Source organism: Muntiacus reevesi, chromosome 3 (assembly GCF_963930625.1).
Source record: "Muntiacus reevesi chromosome 3, mMunRee1.1, whole genome shotgun sequence".
NCBI lineage: Eukaryota > Metazoa > Chordata > Mammalia > Artiodactyla > Cervidae > Muntiacus > Muntiacus reevesi.
The window spans coordinates 269,668,183-269,685,011 of NC_089251.1; the positions used below are offsets into that span (position 1 = coordinate 269,668,183).

Sequence of the window (16,829 nt, forward strand, 5' to 3'; positions counted from 1 at the left end):
TGACTGAACTGAACTGAATGATGTTAAATCTCGAATTTAAATCCTAACCCTCTTCTGTGAATATCCAACTATCTATCTGATATTTCACTTGGATACATTTAAAATAAACAGATACCTGATTCACAAATTTCCTGGCCCTCTCCCTATGAGATTTAAATCTTCAAATACCTACTCCTCTGAAGATTTCTGTCACAAAGAATACAGGGACAATTTTTTTTTCTTCTCTTACAGGGGCAGCCTTGCTCTTCCACACTATTACAGCAGCCTGAGTATGTATGTGCTAAGTCACTTCAGTCGCGTCTGACTCTTTCGACCCTATGGACAGTAACCCACCAGGCTCCTCTGCCCATTGGATTCTCCAGGCAAGAATGCTGGAGTGGGTTGCCATGTCCTCCTCCAGGGGATCTTCCCAACCCAGAGATTGAACCTACGTATCTTACATATCCTGCCCTGGCAGGTGGGTTCTTTACCACTCACACCACCTTATTTTGTGAAGAGTATAGTCAGAATTCATTATTTTCTGAATAAAAATGCCCTATATACAGTGAGGGTTCTGAATGACACCTGGATCCAATGGCTAGATTAAAGCAGTAACATCAATAGATAAGGCAGGCAAGATCTCAGCACCACATTAAAGCTCGAGGATGTATTCTACAATTTCTAAGAGGAAGCCAGAATACTAATTCTTTAGATATTCCCAGATTACGTGAATGTTGTTCTTATCAGGCATCAAATACAACAAAAAATAAATCACTGTGAAAACGTTGGCAATCAAACAGGCATTTTCCTGAGCAATGCATAATAGAAAAGTATGCAGCACCCTAAAAGCATTACTTTTTTGAATAAATTCACCTTGAGATTACCAAAAACAGCAGTTGTAAGATCGCTGATCCAATGCTTATTTAAATGGGGAGTGGCACCAGAGCCACTTTCAAAGACTATCCTTAAAAATCTTTAAATTCTGATATGCAAGCTTTAGCACAGTGTTCACCTATGCTGAACAGAGCTGACCTGAGTGACCAGTGGCTTCCCAGTGGCTCAGCGGTGAAGAATCCACCTGCCAATGCAGGAGACGCAGGAGACTCGAATTCGGTCCCTGGGTCAGAAGATCCCCTGGAAGAGGACATGGCAACCCACTCCAGTATTCTTGCCTGGAGAATCCCAAGAGCAAAGGAGCCTGCTGGGCTACTGTTCACAGGGTCACAAAGAATTGAACATGACTAAGCACACATGAGTGACCAATAAAACATTGCAGAAGCGTGTGACTTCTGAGGCTACGTCACTGTAAGACACTGTGGCTTCTACCCTGGTCCCTTGGATTGCTTACTGTGGAGCCAGCCTCTGGGTTATCAGGACACTCAGGCCACTCAGGTAACCTTATGGAAAGGTCAACATTTGGGTCCCAGGATGGCCTTTCCATAAGGTTACCTGAGTGTCCTTACAATGACTACCAACTTGCCAGCCAGATGAGTGAGTGAATGACCCCGGAAGCCGATCCTCTAGCCCTACTCAGCACTTGTTGCTCATGTAGACAGAGAATAAGCAAAATACACAGATTCTTTCACCTTACTGTAATCCATAACAGAAATTCCTCCTAACCACCCCCTTGAATAACTAGCAAATGAGCCATCCTTGTCAGAATTTCCCCAATTATCTTAACCACGGGACCACTTCTGTTAAAACCCAAACCAGTAGGATTTCGAAACTGAAGGACTGGCTAATCAGACTGAAGCAGAAAGCTGTTTATCCTCTTCCAGTATCTGCTTTGTAACTTTTGAAGTAAAAAAAAAACTGTTCTGGAGCTTGAATGAGAGTTATCATTATGATTTAAAATGCATGTTCTAGAATGCTACCTTGTGATGAAGACACAAATTAGAGTTTACCACAGTAGTGTATATATTTGCCCACCTAACAAGCTGAATTTGCAAAATTTGGGTTTCTGTGGACTACAGTGTGAAAAGCTAATCAAGAAACTGGTCACAGTGATTACACTGTTACCTGTGTTAATCACACAGTGATTGCTTCTGTGAAGGGGACATGTGTAACTAAGAGACAGGGATGAAAAGTCAAAGTGTGAGTCGTTCAGTTGTGTCTGATTCTGTGACCCCCATGGACTATAGCCCACCAGACTCCTCTGTGCAGGAAATTCTCCAGACAAGAATACTGGAGTGGGTTGCCATTCCTTTTCCAGGGTGTCTTCCCAACCCAGGAACTGAAGCAGGGTCTCCTGCATCGCAGGCAGGTTCTTTTCCGTCTAAGCCACCAGGGAAGAGACAGGGACAGCATATTTATTTTCATTTCGTTTTCTCTTGCAGGTTTTGATATGTATACTGCACGCCGGTAATATCTGCTCAAGAATATAAATCTTTAAGTCTCTTCCTGACAAAACTACATTTTTTAATGTTTAAAATAAGAGAAACCTAAAACAACTTCAGTACTTATTCAAAATCATGCTCATTACTTTTTAAATTCAACCAAGTAAGACATTATCTCAGTATCTTATTAGTGCCTACATTTGAAGCAAGTTACATGTTACAATGCTAGAAACACCCAAGATGATACGACAAGAAACAATCAGGCTTTGATAACATAAAAGCAGAATATGATTTTTTATTTTTTTTTTATTTTTTTTTAAATATTATTTTATTAGTTGGAGGCCAATCACTTTACAACATTTCAGTGGGTTTTGTCATACATTGACATGAATCAACCATATAGTTACACGTATTCCCCATCCCGATCCCCCCTCCCACCTCCCTCCCCACCCCACTCCTCAGGGTCCTCCCAGTGCACCAGGCAAGAGCACCTGATTCATGCATCCCACCTGGGCTGGTGGTCCGTTAAAAATATGGAACGCTTCACGAATTTGCGTGTCATCCTTGCGCAGGGGCCATGCTAATCTTCTCTGTATCGTTCCAATTTTAGTATATGTGCTGCCGAAGCGAGCACAGAATATGATTTTTTAAAACCACGTATGTAGATCAGCCTTAGAAAACAATAAAAAGAAAACTGGTGTTGTTATATCAATCCCAGACAAACTAGACCTTCATGCAAAAAGCACTTTCAGAATAAAAGTGGAATACTTCGTAACAGTAAGTCACTAAGCAGATATAACTATTACACATTTCTATCCAAATACTAGGCTTCCCTGATGGCTCAGCAGGGGAAGAATCTGCTGGCAACGCATGAGACACAGGAGATGTGGGTTCAATCCCTGGGTCGAGAAGATCCCCTGGAGAAGGAAATGGCAACCCACTCCAGTATTCTTGCCTAAAAAATCACAAGGACAGGGGAGTTCGGAGGGCTACAGTCTAAAGGGTTGCAAAGCGTCAGACATGACTGAGCAACCAAGCACAGTGTATATATATATGTTCATCTACTAGCAATGTCTCAAATAAATAAAGCAAAAGCTGAGAGAATACAAGGGGAAATATCTACAGTGGTAAATGGGATATTTTAATACACTCTTGTCTGTGTAATTGATACAAGCAAACAAAAGGTCACTTATGACCCTGAAGATTTGAAATACGGAATTAACCAGCAAGATCCAATGTAAATATATTAGAACACCACATTCAATAGCTATAGGGAAAAAATAATATACTGGGGCCACAGTGCAGATCTCAAATGTTAAAGGTCTGAAATCACAGACCTTTGAAACACTGAGATTGTTCTCTGATGACATTGCTATGTTGTTAAGCGTTCTCTGATGACATACCTTATGTTGTTAGAAATAAAAGACATTTGAAAACAACTAGAAAATCTCCATGTGTTCAGAAATCGAGAAATATAATACATTCAAATTATCCAAGTGTTAAAGTAGATACCAGTGAAAATTAGAAACCATTTTAAAGTGAATTATAAAAGTACTATATATTAAAATTTGAGTAATGTTGCTAGCTGAAACAGTACTTAGAGGGAAATGCTCAGCCTTAAATGCATATATTTAAAAGGGAGAAATGCTGAAAAGTAGTGATCTACAAGAAGTTAGCAAAAGAACAAAAAAGTAAATCCCAAAAAGTAGAAGGAAGGAAATAAAGAGTGGAAATCAATGCAATAGAGAACAAATATATAATAAAAAGAAAAGGAATCAGCAAGATTCAAAATTTGGTTCCTTTGAATGACTACTAAATTCCCAGGGAGACTGAATGAGGAAAAACAGAAGGTAGTTTTAGCCTATAACAGATACAGTAAGATAATTCTTTACTGCAACCATTAAACGGATACTAATATTTATTATAAATAATTTTATGCTAGTAAATTTAAAAAGTTTAGATGAAAAGGACAACTTCTTAGGGGGAAAACTACCAAAATAATCAACAGAAAATCTGAGAAGGTTAAAAATTAAAAATCAAAGGAGTAATTAAAAATCTTTCCACAAAGAAAATTACCAGCCCAGATGGCTTCTCGGCCAGATTCTCACAGAAATTTAATGGAACAATTCAGTCCTACTTAAACTTTTTCAGAATAGAAAATGAGGGTCAGCTCATTTTATAAGGCTAGTATGAGATAACCGCTGATTTCAAATCCTGACAAGGACAATATAGGCCACCTCACTGATACAAAACTATTAACAGAATATCAAACTGAATCCAGAAATACATAAAAAGAGTAATACTGTAAAACCAAATTAGGTTTACCTCAGAAATCAGGTTAGGTTTAAGATTTTAAATAATATGTAATTCAATATATTAACATAGTGAAGGAGAAAAGTCATACAGTAATGAAAAGCTGCAACAACAACAAAAAAAGCATTAAATTCAAACAAACAGAACAAAACACAAAATTCTTAGTAAACCGGTACAGAAGGGAACTTCTTTAAACATGATGAAGGGTTTCACAGAAACAAAACAAAACGAACTTGAGCAAACAGGCCTGGAGGGAAATGCTGAAAGCTTCCTCTTGGAGACCGGGAACCAGAAGGGCAGGAGCTCTGGGGTGGCGGCAGCGCTGTGCGTCTTGACCTGAGCAATAAGTTCATGTGTGTTTGTGTGTTTGCAGTAACATGTAAAGTTCTCCATGGTGCTTTTATATACACCTTGAAATATATATTAAAGATAAAAAAGAAAGAAATATTTGGAAATAAAAGGCTAACCTAGCCTATCACTCAAGCTTGGCAACTCCGTAGGTCCTCACCTCCCCACCACCACCCAGCTACCGTTACTTTCAAACCAGTTAACATTTATTGGGCTTACAAGACATGGTACAATGTGGCAACATGTATCATGAACCTTAACAATGTCTAAGATGAAACCTTATTCCATTACATTACTCCAGTGCCAATCATTCCATTCTAAGGAAAAAGACAAAGAGAAAAAAATCCATGTGTTAAGACATTCACTGCCCACATGATGATAAAATAGAAAACCTAAACTAAATAACCAACTCCAGGAAACAATTAAGAAAAATAATTTTTACAATGGGATTATACAGTCAATAAAAATAAGATTTATCAAATATTCCAAGAAATGAATATAACCTAATTTTTAAAAAATTAGACATATACACATGTTTACACTGTAACAGGGGGAAAAAGTCATAGGCACAAAGAAGAAAGTGAAAGACAGAGGGAAGAAGAGAGGGACAGAGGGTACTGAAAGCGGGAGGGAAGGGTTGGGAGAGACGAAAACTCAACTGGTTTTCTTCATATGTTGAGCTTATGAATGTCATCTGTACTTCTGCATTTCCTGAATTTTCTTTAATGACTACAGAAAACTTTAGTAATGGGGTACATAAGAGCTGAAGAAAATAATCACAAACCTAAGTAAAGTATCCTAAATATTTTAAGAAGTTCCTTCAAAGGGTAACTTTAAAATTTCAACTTTTATCTCAGTACCATTTTATTCAGATAAATTATTTAACATTTAAATTGTGTTAAGTCTATCATATGCTAGTTACTTAGCACAGAGAGAACTTTAATCATAATTAGTACTTAAAATAATATAACTTAAAAATAATAATTAGATTTCCAAAGATATATCATCTCCAATTTTCTGGCTAGAAAGTGAAAAGTGAAAGTGAAGCCACTCAGCTGTGTCCAGCTCTTTGCGACCCCATGGACTGTAGCCTACGAGGCTCCTCCATCCACGGAATTTTCCAGGCACGAGTACTGGAGAGAGTTGCTGTTTCTTTCTCCAGAGGATCTTCCCCACCCAGGGATCAAAGCCGGGTCTCCTGCATTGCAAGAAGATGCTTTTACCATCTGAGCCACCAGGGAAGTTCCCTTGAGGCTTCCCTGTGGCTCAGCTGATAAAGAATCCGCCTGCAATGTGGGAGACCTGGTACAGTCCATGGGGTCACAAAGGTCAGACACGACTGAGTGACTTTCTAGCTAGCTGCTGCTGCTGCTAAGTCGCTTCAGTCGTGTCCAACTCTGTGCAACCCCATAGACGGCAGCCCACCAGGCTCCCCCATCCCTGGGATTCTCCAGGCAAGAACACTGGAGTGGGTTACCATTTCCTTCTCCAAAGCACAAAAGTGAAAAGTGAAAGAGCAGTCGCTCAGTCGTGTCTGACTCTTCACGACCCCAGGGACTGCAGCCCACCAGGCTCCTCCATCCATGGGATCTTCCAGGCAAGAGTAATGGAGTGGGGTGCCATTGCCTTCTCCAGACTTTCTAGCTAATAAAATCAAGTCCTTAAATGACCTTCAGAACTCCCCTTGGTCTACCCTGCCCACACCTACCCTCTGACCTGCCCTGCCACACACCCCCCACCCCCGCTTCAGCCACGGCCTCCCACATGCTGCTCTTCCAACATGCCAAGGACATTTCCACGTTAGAAGCTGCTGCTTGCTCTACCCGAACATTTCCTTCCAGATAGTTCCATGGCTTAATCCACTTCACTCAGAAAAGGGCTTCTCAAAAAGCCTTTTCTCACCAAACTACCTGAAGTATTACAGTATCCTGTTACTTTTTAATCCCCTGAATCTATCTTATTCTGCTTCAAAACCTGTGAGCTCCCTGACGTGTGTGTGCGACTGAGTGTGCACACATGAATAATGTCTATGCCCCTCGCTGATATTTAAGCTCAGGAAGCACAGCTCTACTTTGTTTACCATTGTGTCACATGACTGCCAATAGCAGGCTTTCAAAAATACTTGTTGAAAGAACAAAAGATGGTAACTGGTTTTAGTTTTGCTGAGAAAATAATGATGGAACACTACTAGAATTCAGTAAAGCTTTCAAATGAATTCATTCTCAATCACAAGAGCATGACACACATACTTTGGTGGTAGGAGTACAACGTTCACAATTCAGGGTTCAGTAACAGGAAGGAATGGGGACTTCTTATGTTTCTCTGCCCCTTTCCATATCCTTCCTTCCTCTCATTCATCCATAAATGGTTACTGTGTACCACTAAGTCAGAGAGTATTCTACACATTAAGAACACACAGACAATTAAGGCAAGTTAATGCATGAGACATATGAGCATAATAACCATAGAACATGGCATGCAACAGAGTTCTGTGAAGTTGTAACATAACAGAGGAAGTAATCCACTTTTAGGGGCAGGTGTTCAGGGAAGTTTCAACAGTGATGACATTCAACAAACACTTGCAAAACCAAATAACAAAAGATATGCTTCATTTTACTTTACATATGAAATGAGAGTATTAAGTCTGAAAGTGCTACAGTAATTTGCTACCATGAGATAAGCTCGCTTGAGAGCGAAACCAAAACAAGAGGAATGCCAGAGCAGGACCAGAGAAACTAAGCCAAGTCCTTGATGATTTCAGACTGGATGAAGCCCCAGATGAAGTTCAAGGACAAGACCTAATCATGCCCTTTACTGTGTAGCCAGTCTGAATTTGGTTTTCTGTCACTTGCAATATAAGTATACAGAGGAATCTCAGCGAATTCTTTGGAAAAAACCAAAGCATTTGTTTTTTCAGTGTACAGGGGCACTATTGGTATTCTGGAAGGGACAATTCTTGTTTTGCGGGCAAACATCACAGGACACTTGGTATATCTCGTCTCTACCAGACCCACAGATTTCCAAACACCACTCATCTTCAAGAAGAACCACAGGTCTATTCCCTGTTAGTTGCTACCTGTATCCATTCCTCACAGTGCACGCGTAAATGTTCTTAACAACAACCTTAAAAGAACTGGGATATACCACTCAAATATACTAATTTTATATAGTAATCCATTTTAATTAGTCATTCATGACTATCTAAATGACTGATTCAGTCCTAAGCACAGCTTATACCTGCTCTTGAGATAAGCAGTGCTTTAAGAATGCCACTACTATCTGAAAATTCTCATTCATTTAAGCTTACTTCTCCATACAATATTATCAATATATGTCACTGACAATGTTGGTTATCTTCCCTGTAGCCATTCATTTAATTTCTTCCTAGACTGAAATGCTAGATATTGGTTTTTCTAGTCCCCTTGCAACTAGGGCATAAGTAATAAGGCCAAAATGAAATCTGATACAGGCTTTCTGTAAAAGGTTTACTTGCTTCATCAAGAGATGAGAGGGCAAACTTCCTCCCGTCTTTGGTGGTTGTGTCAGAATGTGATGCCTGGAGCAGAAAGAGAAACATGCAACTATGAAAGGATAAACCTGAGCACAAAGGTCGCCACACTACAGATAAAGATGGAAAGCACTTGGATTCAATCTAGAGGGGAAGCCAGTCTGAGCAGGAACCCAAATGGGAGGGCAGTTTAGAGGAAACGGAAACACAGAACCTCTGTGCTGACTGAGGACTGAGGACTGAGCAAAGCCAAGCTTATGCACAAATTGCCCTTTAAACTAATCCTACCTATGCCTTTGCCAATTACCTGAGCTAATACACTTCTTCTGTTTTTAAATCCTATTTGCATCCTAACTGATACAGGAAACAGCTATGTTTAGGGGAAAGAGCAAAATCGAGACACTGCAGGGAATGTAAAGAAACTTTCAGACGTAAGAGAATCAGGAACTATAAAGCCAAGAAACAAGAAATCAGATCATTTCATTCCTATGGAGTATATTTCAGAAGTGGTCTAAGAAAACCTGGATGATTGAGATAAGGCCGTTAGCTTTGGTAATTAGATCATCAAGATGACTTTTTAAAAACCAATTTCGGTGCTGCGATGGTAAGGGAAGTCAGAGTGCAAAGGAAAGAATAATTTACACTGTTAAGAACTCCATAATGCACCAAACCCTTGGAAAGACATGTAACGTGTGTTAAACTCCGTCGATTACAACTCTGTGAGGTAAGGATAACATTCTGTGGTGTCCTTAGTCGCTCAGTCTTGTCCGACTCTTTGTGACCCCATGGACTACAGCCCACCAAGCTCCTCTGTCTATGCTGACTCTCCAACAAGAATACTGCATTGGGTTGCCATGTCTTCCTCGTATAACATTCTACTTTACAGACAAAGAACACAGCCTGAGTAGTAAGTTGCCCACAGCCACACAGACAGTAACTGGTTTCAGTAGACTTCAAAATCAGATCTTTGAAGCTTAAAAGTAAATGTCCTTCCTACTATACCCCTTCATGGATCACAGACTCGTTGTGGTGAAGGGGCTTGTGTAACTCAGTGAAGCCATGGGCCATGCCGTGCGGGCCAGCCAAGACAGACGGGTCCTGGTGAAGAGTTCCGACAAAACGTGGCCCACTGGAGGAGGGAACGGCAAACCACTCCAGCAGTCCTGCTGCGAGAACCCCACGAACAGCATGAGGCAGAAAAATAAGACACCGAAGATGAGCACCACAATCAAAAGGTGTCCAATATGCTCCTGGGGAAGAGTGGAGGGCAGTCGTTAGTTCCAGAAAGAATGAAGTGGCTGGACCAAAGCGGATATGACGCTCAGTTATGTGGATGTGTCTGATGGTTAAAGTCAAGTCCGACGCTGTAAAGAGCTATTGCTCTTTTTTTGCATGGGAACCTGGAACGGCAGGTCCGTGAATCAAGGCAAATCGGATGTGGTGAAGCAGATGGCAAGAATGAACATCTTAGGAATCACTGAACTAATATGGATGAGAATGGGCGAATTTAATTCAGATGACTGTTATGTCTACTACTGTGGCCTAGAATCCCTTAGGAGAAAGGAAGTAGCCCTTAAAAGTCAACAAGAGTTCTAAATGCAGTACTTGGGTGCAATCTCAGGAAAAAAAAAAAATAATCTAAGTTCATTTCCAAGGCAAACTGTTCAATATCAGTGTTATCTTAAGTCTCTGCCCCAACCACTAATGCCAAAGAAGCTGAAGCTGAACAGTTCTGTGAAGTAGAACTGCTGTAGTTCTCGAACTACACCTTCTAGAACAAACACCAAAAAAAAAAAAAAAGGATGTCCTTTTCATCACAGGGGATTGGAATACAAAATAGGAAGCCAAGAGACACCCAGAATAATAGGCAAGTTTTGCCTTGGAGGGCAAAAGCAGGGCAAAGGCTAACAGAGTTTTGTCAAAAGAACACGCTGGTCATAGCAAACACCCTTTTCCAACAACCAAGAGACAGCTATACACACGGACATCACCAGATGGTCAATACCAAAATCAGATTATGTTCTTTGCAGCTGAAGATGGAAAAGCTCTACACAGACAGCAAAAAGAAGACCTGGAGCTGTCTGTGGCTCAGGTCGTGAGCTCCTAATAGCAAAATTCAGGTTTAAAGTGAAGAACGTAGGGAAAACGACTAGGTCATTTAGATACGACCTAAATTAAATCCCGTATGATTATACAGTGGAGGTGACAAATGGATTCGAGATGAGATCTGGTAGAGAAAGTGTCTACCAGATTCGTAAAACTGAAAGAGGTTCATATATGAGTTTATTGAAAGAGATTCATATGTTTTATATGAGTTTATATACGAGGTTCATCACTGGAAAGAGGTTCGTAACATTGTATAGGAGGCAGTGACCAAACTAGTCCAAGAAAAAGAAATGCAAGAAGCTTAAGTGATTGTCTGAGGAGACATTAGAAAGAGCTGAGGAAAGGAGAGAAGTGAAAGGCAAGGGAGAAAGGGAAAGATATACTCAACTGAGTGCAGAGATCCAGAGAATACCAAGAAGAGATAAGAAACCCTTCTTAAGTGAACAATGCAAAGAAAACAACACAATGGGAAAGACTAGAGATCTCTTCAAGAAAACTGGAGGCATCAAGGGAACATTTCATGCAAGGATGGACACCATAAAGGACAGAAATGGTACACACCTAATAGAAGGAGAAGATATCAAGAAGAGGTGGCACGAATACACAGAGAACAGTACACCAGTCACTGTGGTCACTCACCCAGAGCCAGACATCCTGGAGCGTGAAGTCAAGGGGGCCTTAGGGAACATTACTACCAACAAAGCTAGTGGAGGTGACGGAATCCCAGTTGAGCTATTTGAAATTCTAAAGGATGATGCTGTTAAAGTGTTGCACTCAATATGTCAACAAATTTGGAAAACTCAGTAGTGGCTACAAGACTGAAAAAGGTCACAGTTTTCATTTCAATCCCAAAGAAAGGTAATGTCAAAGAATGTTCAAACTACCATACAATGGCACTCATTTCACATGCTAAAAAGGTTACGCTCAAAATCCTTCAAGCTAGGCTTCAAAAGAATGTGAACCTAGAACTTTCAGATGTACAAGCTAGGTTTTGAAAATGCAGAGGAACCAGGGAGCAAACTGCCAACATTTGTTCGATTATAGAGAAAGCAACAGAATTCCAGAAAAACGTCTGCTTCTGCTTCATTGACTGCGCTAAAGCCTTTGAATGTGTGGATCGTAACAAACTGTGGAAAATTCTTAAAGAAACACCAGTACCAGACCACCTTACCTGCCTCCTGAGAAACCTGTATGCAGGTCAAGAAGCAAGTTAGAATCGGACATTGAACAACTGACTGGGAAAGAGTTATAATAAAGCTGTATCTTGTCACCCTGCTTATTTAACTTCTACGCAGAGTACATCATGAGAAACACTGGGTTGGATGAAGCACAAGCTGGAATCAAGACTGCTGGGAGAAATATCAATAACCTCAGATATGAAGATGATATCACTCTAAGGGCAGAAAGTGAAGAGAAACTAACGAGCCTTTTGATAAGGGTTAAAGAAGAGCATGACAAAGTTGGCTTGAAACTCAGCATTCAGAAAACTAAGATCATGGCATCTGGTCCCATCACTTCATGGGAAATAGATGGGGAAACAGTGGAAACAGTGTCAGACCTTTATTTTTGGGGGCTCCAAAATCACTGTGGATGGTGACTGCAGCCATGGAATTAAAAGATGCTTGCTCCTTGGAAGAAATGCTATGACAAACCTCAACAACATACTAAAAAGCAGAGACATCACTTTGCCGACAAAGGTCCGTCGAGTCGAGGCTATGGTTTTTCCAGTGGTCATGTATGGATGTGAGAGTTGGACCATAAAGACTGAGTGTCAAAGAATTGAGAATTGTGGTGCTGGGGAAGGCTCTTAAGCGTCCTGGGACTGCAAGAAGATCAACCAATCCTAAAGGAAATCAACCCTGAATATTCACTGGAAGCACTGATGCTGAAGCTGAAGCGCCAATACTTTGGCCACCTGATGCGAAAAGCCAACTCACTGGAAAAGACCCTGATGCTAGGAAAGACTGAAGGCAAAAGGAGAAGGAGGTGGTAGAGGATGAGATGGCTAGGTAGTGTCACCGACTCAATGAACATAAATTTGAGCAAACCCCAGGAGGTAATGGAGGACAGAGGAGCCTGCCATGCTGCAGTTCTTGGTGTTGCAAAGAGTTGGACACAACTGAGCGACTGAACAACAACTACACCAGGCTCCTAGGATTAAAGAATAAAAATACAGTGGCACAGCAGGCTCAAAATTCAGACTGGCTTCTGTGAGCTGCACGGCACACAGCACGGTGTTTGGCAGCCCTGGCAAAGGTATATTTAAGCATGCATGGAGGCTAGAGAGGGCAAAACTTAAAAAGGAGTGATCATGGATAATTACTGAGAAAGAAAGATAAAGAGGGATGATCATGGACACATCTGGAGAAGGTTGCTCTTGAAGAAAAGGAAGGACAATTCCTTCTTTTCAGAGAAGAGTAAATAAAGAAATGATATCAGGATAGAAAAGATTATACCTCAGATGCTTGAGATTTTTCTCAGGAAAGGAAAAGATCAAGTTATTTGCTATAAACACTTTCATGAAGTAAGACCAAAAAAAACCCCTCACAATCGACATTATAGATCTGGAGGATAACAGAACACTAACTGGTATGAAAACAATCCAAAATCCTCACACAACTGTCTCTTGTATCCTTCAGGGATCAAGATAGTGATTAGGCCTGTTCAGAACTGGGCACTAGAAAGATAAATTGACATAAAGTTAAGTATTCTAAGGTATCAATGATGGGCTGGTAAAAACTGATGACCATGGGATCCTGGTGACTAGGGGAGGCAAATGAAAAGAGCAGTAGGCTAAAGAATTGAATGAATAGACACAAAGACGGGAGGGTTCCTAAAGACAGGAAGAGGGGAAGAAAGAGAGAGAGAAAACGGGTTCCATAAGTGTGGAAGAGTGCTTGTTTGTGGTCAGACAGGTCTTGACACAATGCCTCAGGCAATGAGCTACTGCCTAGGGCTGAGCACTACCCCGTCAGCTAAAAGCACAGAATTGAGAGACAAGTGCCTGTAAAAACACGCAGTCCTCGGGTGCAGGAAACAAACAGGCTTACCTGGTGGCGCTAGTGGTAAAGAACCCACCTGCCAACGCAGGAGACAGAAGAGATGTGGCTCTGATCCCTAGGTCGGGAAGGTCCTGTGGAGGAGGAAATGGCAACCTGCTCCAATATTCGTGCCTGGAGAAGTCCCATGGACAGAGGAGTCTGGCTGTCCTGTGGAGACTGCAAGGAGATGGACGTGACTGAAGCGACTTAGCATAGCACAGCAACAAACAAGTGAATGAATCTGCCCGTACAGGAATCAAACACTTAAAATATCTCCTCTCCTTTTAAAATGAACAATTCTATCTCCAAATTTAAGAAATTCATCAAGAGGCTAAAAGTCTACAATAAAGGTTAAGGCAGATGTGTGTCAGGAGGTAGAACAAAAAGTTAAATCTGTCAGGCCAATTGTAACCCACCTGTTAAAAGACTTTTAGCATAAATTTCCAATAAGGCAACAACAGTCTGTGCTTTAGAAACTCTGGAGAGCACCTAGCATGGCTTCAAAAAAAGGATATCACTCAATTTAATTTTAAAAGCTCCACCCATTGCAATCTCAGTGGATACACTACCATTTATACTCATAGCTTCATTTTTCACCATTCTGCTGCTCTTGACACATTATCCAATTACAGGAAAAAATTGGGAAAAATCAGACATGGCAACCTCCACTACCACATCCCTCCTTCAGTTTGCACTTTTTACACCATTAATTCTGACTACTCTTGCCCTAGTAATAAATGAAGAAGAAATGACACTGGCACAATCTAAATTTTGCAGAAAATATCAAGTACAAGAAAGATTGCCAAGTAGTACTAATAACAATTGAGAACCCAAGAAATTTGAGAAGTTTCAAGTTTAAAAAGCGTTTTCTCCATTTCAGTCCTTTCCAAATAAAACAAAGGGCTTGGACAACACAAGATTGTGAAGCTTCAACGGATGATTTAGCCTAACAGTGAATAAAAGAATCACTAAAATCGCTTATCCTTTCTTGGGCTATTACATTTCTTACCCTCACAAAGCCTTCTTTTAAAACCAGGACCACTTCTCAATTCTTTCCCTGGATCTAGTATACATATGTCCCTCCGTCCGCCCCCCCCCCTCCAAAAAAAGGTTAGAGACCGAAGACTCGCTGTAGTCAGAAAAGGATTAATTTAGATGAAGAATCACTTGCCGTCACTGGCACCATTCCTCAAAACCATCAAAGTCTCCTGGGGGCTGGATCCCCCCGACAAGATGAACAAAATCCACTGGCGTCTGGATAGCAAGCTTTTCTCTGTAAGTCTATAAGCCTGGGAAAGCTTTCCAGACAGTTAAAAAGACTTCTCAAGGAAGCAAAAGGTCGAGACCAGGAAGATGGGGAGGTGACTAAAACAGGCAGACGACCCACCCACCTAACGCAAAGGAGGGACCGCTTGCAAGGGCTGACGCTTCAGCAGGAGGCAGGAAAGGTTGCGGAGGGCGGCCGGCGCTGCGACCCCCGGCCCCTGCGTGGGAATGGAGGGCACGCAAAGTCAGGGGCCAGCCGGAGGCCTGGAGCGGGGCGCGGAGAGGGGGCGGGACGTGGAGACAAAGCAGCGGTGGACTCCGGCTGAACACCACCAGGGTCTGAGCCACGGCCGGGCAAAGCCGAGAACGCTTTGCCCCAAGAGGAGACACCGAAGCTTGCAGCTTCACCCACCTGCCAGACGCTCGCCCCGCGGACAGAAGCACGGACGCAGCCCGGGCGCTTCCTCTCCTGCCGGACACAGCCCCTGCCGCCGCCGGAGCTCCGGGCCCGACAGCACAGGGCGGTAGCGAAGTAGGCAAAGCGGCGACCGCACTCGAGCAGACGGGGGTGTACGTAGGGGGCGCCGGGGGGCTCGGGAAGGCAGCTCTGTGCTTGACCTTCCTCACCGGTGGCCAACGGCGCTCCCTGGGAACAGCATCCCGCCTCGGCCCGCTGCAGCGGCCGGGCTTCCTGCGGCCACAACCCGCCCCCGCGCTACTCGGCCGCCGCCATCTTGTCGGAGGCGGGAAAGACCGCACTGCGCAGGCGCGCGCCGACGCTGCCGGCTCCCCGCCATAACGCGCAGGCGCGGGGGGCGCGGGGCGCTTCCCACCCCACCCCCCACCCCCACCCGCCGAGGCCGTCTTCCGCAAAGCCGTCTGCTCCCTCGCACGGGTGCTGCCAAGCTTAGTGGCCAGCCACAAACTGCACCGCAGCCGAGTTAATAGACCCTTCTGCGCACCTCACAGTCAGTCATTGTGTAAAACCCTATCTGTGTGCCAGGTCCCGGGACAGGCGCTGGTGAAAGATTAGTAAAACGCGGATTCAGCGCTAACTGCCACTGCTGCTAAATCGCTTCAGATGTGTCCGACTCTGTACCACCCCATAGATGGCAGGTCACCAGGCTCCCCGGTCCCTGGGATACTCCACGAAAGAACACTGGAGTGGGTTGCCATTTCCTTCTCCAATGCATGAAACTGAAAGTGAACTCGCTCAGTCATGTCCGACTCTTACCAACCCCGTGGAATGCAGCCCGCCAGGTTCCTCCGTCCATGGGATTTTCCAGATGAGAGTATTGGAGTGGGGTGCCATCGCCTTCTCCGTCCAGTGCTAAAGGTGTTCCTAATCTAGTGAAAAAGGACGGGGATGAACGAGTGATTTCCACAATTCTTGTTTGTTACCTGCACACCACCTTCGCTCTCTTGCCCCTTTGATTTTAATAACTGAAAACATACCTCTTCCAGGAAGTCCTTACTCTCCCACAATTTGGTTAGTTTTTTTCTAATACCTCGCCTTACCTCTTTGAGCTTTATTTCATTCATTGTAAATTCAACAAGTAATATTTGAGTTTCATTTATATTCTAGATATGCTTCTAGGTTATAGCAATAAGGAAAATAAACTCATGAGACTTTTATTTTAGGGGAGAGTATAAAACAAACAAACAAAAAAACAAACTTCAAACAATCAGCGAAATAACGTTTGATAGTGGTGAGGGATGGGAAGAGGAAAAAAACACCAAAAGTTAATGTTGGGTGAGGGGTGGTAATTAGCGATCTCTCTCCAGAGATGACACTTGATCTGAGGCCTGACTGACCACTGGGGCCAGAAGCTATGAGAGTCATCCAGGCAGAGCATTCTAGACAGAAGAACAGCAAATGCAGCAAACCTCTCATTCTTGAGGTGGGAGTGAGACCAGCACATAAAGGACAGA

General features: G+C 42.6%; 1 long non-coding RNA gene and 1 other non-coding gene across 2 annotated transcripts; both read right to left on the reverse strand.

Moving 5' to 3' along the window:
* Nucleotides 1–2,775: 2,775 nt before the first annotated feature.
* On the reverse strand, nt 2,776–15,632 carry LOC136163555 (uncharacterized). The gene is made up of 3 exons (XR_010662265.1): nt 15,310–15,632; nt 13,641–13,808; nt 2,776–2,986 (listed from the first exon to the last, which is right to left on the reverse strand). It is a non-coding gene; the product is annotated as an uncharacterized lncRNA (long non-coding RNA).
* Nucleotides 2,843–2,949, reverse strand: LOC136165590 (U6 spliceosomal RNA). Its single transcript, XR_010662598.1, has one exon. It is a non-coding gene; the product is annotated as a U6 spliceosomal RNA (small nuclear RNA).
* Nucleotides 15,633–16,829: the final 1,197 nt, after the last annotated feature.